Genomic DNA, 3,198 nt, shown 5'->3' with positions numbered 1-3,198 from the left:
AGCTTTGCTAACTATTGCTATTTAGTAGAGGAGCAGGATGTAATGTTAGCGTTGGAAGCTATTGCTATTTAGTAGAGGAGCAGGAAGTGATATAAAGTGGCAGAGAAAGCTGCAGTCTACCATGACATCAGTAACACAGACACCTCTCTCTACCACAAGAGCTCACCAAACACTAACACACACATCTACCACAAGAGCCCACCAAACACTAACACACACATCTACCACAAGAGCCCACCAAACACTAACACACACATCTACCACAAGAGCCCACCAAACACTAACACACACATCTACCACAAGAGCCCACCAAACTCTAACACACACACATACATATATATACCACAAGAGCCAACCAAACACTAACACACACACACACACACACACATCTACCACAGGAGCCCATTAAATTCTCAAGTTTATCATAACACACACACACACACACACACACACACACACACACACACATCTACCACAGGAGCCCATTAAATTCTCAAGTTTATCATAACACACACACACACACACACACACACACACACACACACACACACACACACACACACACACACTTAATCTAACTAGAGAACAGAGGCACACGTAAAGAGGACGCCAATCTCTCTCTCTCTCTCTTTCTCTCTCTCTCTCTCTCTCTCTCTCTCTCTCCCCTCTATCCTCTCTCTCTCTCTCTCTCTCCCCTCTATCCCCTCTATCTCTCTCTCTCTCTCTCTCTCTCTCCCCTCTATCCCCCCTCTCTCTCTCTCTCACTCTCTCCCCTCTATCCCCTCTCTCTCTCTCTCTCCCCTCTATCCCCTCTATCCCCTCTCTCTCTCTCTCTCACTCTCTCCCCTCTATCCCCTCTATCCCCTCTCTCTCTCTCTCTCTCTCTCTCTCCCCTCTATCCCCTCTCTCTCTCTCTCTCACTCTCTCCCCTCTATCCCCTCTCTCTCTCTCTCTCCCCTCTATCCCCTCTATCCCCTCTCTCTCTCTCCCCTCTATCCCCCCTCTCTCTCTCTCTCTCTCTCTCTCCCCCCTCTATCCCCTCTCTCTCTCTCTCTCACTCTCTCCCCTCTATCCCCTCTCTCTCTCTCTCTCCCCTCTATCCCCTCTCTCTCTCTCTCTCTCTCTCTCTCTCTCTCCCCTCTATCCCCTCTCTCTCTCTCCCCTCTATCTCCTCTCTCTCCCCTCTCTCTCTCTCTCTCTCTCTCCCCTCTATCCCCCCTCTCTCTCTCTCTCTCTCCCCTCTATCCCCTCTCTCTCTCTCTCTCTCTCTCTCTCTCTCTCCCCTCTATCTCTATCTATCTCTCTTATTTACCTGCCAGCGTCTGGGTTTCCTTGGGCAAAAGTAGGTGAGTTTGAGGTTGAATTAACATTACATTCTAAACACACGCAAAGCAAAGCAGAGTTGATCTCTAAGGCCCCAGCCATTAGGATTTAGCCCAGTGATCCCACCACCCAATCTCACACACACACACACACACACACACACACACACACACACACACACACACACACACACACACACACACACATACTGTCAGGCCCAGCCTGTCACATCTCAGGGTTTAGCCCAATCTCACACACTGAGCCTGTGCCAAAGGGTGTCTCTAGTCTCGTGAGGCCATAGTCCGCTGCCCGTGTTGCACTGTGTGTGTGTGTGTGTGTGTGTGTGTGTGTGTGTGTGTGTGTGTGAGAGAGAGAGCGTCACAAGCTCAACTTCAAACAGGGCCCAGCAGAAATTCCGTTGGAGTCCAAGGGGGAGGGAGGCTCTCCTGTGCCTCACGAGCTTATTAACGGCTCCATGATTCTCTTGTAATAACAGAACATTTTGAAAACATGAGTCGAAGGAGGGAGGTGCAAAGAAGCAGGGGCCTGAGAGAGAGGGGGAGGTTGATCTTACCGAGCATCTCGTTTCCATGGACCACAGCTATGACAAGCACGAGCGCGCTGAGAATCCTCACAGCGATGCGCGGGAGTGACGGGAATGCCATGGTTAGGAGCACGGACTGTGTCATCCGTCTGTCCGGATCTCCGAAATCCTCACAAGACCTAGGGGGGTGTGGGCAAAAGCATTTTAGTGAGGAATGCATAAACACTCCGAAATCCTCACAAGACCTAGGGGGGTGTGGGCAAAAGCATTTTAGTGAGGAACGCATAAACACACACACACATGCCCACACACAGCCTAGCCTGGATACCAGACTCTCTGACTTCGCAGAGTACTGGAGTAGGCTACTGTAGGGAGATGAAATTGAGCGGAAGTACGTATAGACAGCTGGAGCCAGTGTACACATAGCCTACAAAACTTGCCAAACGCTCTGATTGGTCGCTGTGTGCGGTTGGTCGAACACACAAGATTGAGCATCGTTACTCACGCGCTGCCCTCAGAGATCTCATCGATCTGCTCGTGTCAGTGCGTTACTGTGAGGTGACGCAGCGATCGAACCTCGGTTCAGAAAAAAGCCTGGCTACCTCCATTTAACCTCGGAGAGAGGCCGGACGGGGCGATTAAGACCTTTTTAATGAGCGCTTGAAAATGTATCTTTGCCGAACTAAAAGAAAGAGGAATGATTAGCCAGTTCACGCGCTTTACTCCTCCTCAGATAGTAATTTCAGATTGGCAGATAGCGGACTGCTGGTGGTATGCCGCCGGTGGCGTGCCACTTGTGGTCCACCGTTGGACCACCATCTCTTTAAATTTAACTTGTCATGAATATTAAGAAAAGTTAATAAAATGATATAGGCCTATTGGAGTATAACTGAACAAATTAACAAGATTTTAGACCAATAGTGGCAAAATATTGGGCAATTTGTCTGAAACGGACCGCCAGAGAACCGATGAGCAAAATGCCAGCGGACCGCCAGCTATGCCCCCAATGGACCGACAGTGATCCGCCAGCCTCTTGCTATCTTCTCTTTAAGCCACATCTCCCGATTTGACCGCACGCGCAGGACGGTGCACCTGTCGCCCGCTGAGAATTCACCGCGCGCAGCTTCGCACGTCACGCGCGAAATAAACAGCCCTCTCTTTTTCTGGGGAGAAAGAATAAATAGACCCAGTCTTCTCGCGAGCCCCACACTCTCATTAAGTCGTTGGCGTGCGGCGCACACCCTATACGGTCTGTTCGGCGGAGTTGTTGGGGACTCTCTCATCCACTCCCGCTTCTCATTGTCACGGCAGTAGCACGAGACAAGGTGAAG

This window comes from Alosa sapidissima, chromosome 19 (genome assembly GCF_018492685.1).
Source record: "Alosa sapidissima isolate fAloSap1 chromosome 19, fAloSap1.pri, whole genome shotgun sequence".
Lineage (NCBI taxonomy): Eukaryota > Metazoa > Chordata > Actinopteri > Clupeiformes > Clupeidae > Alosa > Alosa sapidissima.
The sequence above is the reverse complement of the archived record's forward strand: the minus strand, read 5'-3'. Positions refer to the sequence as shown.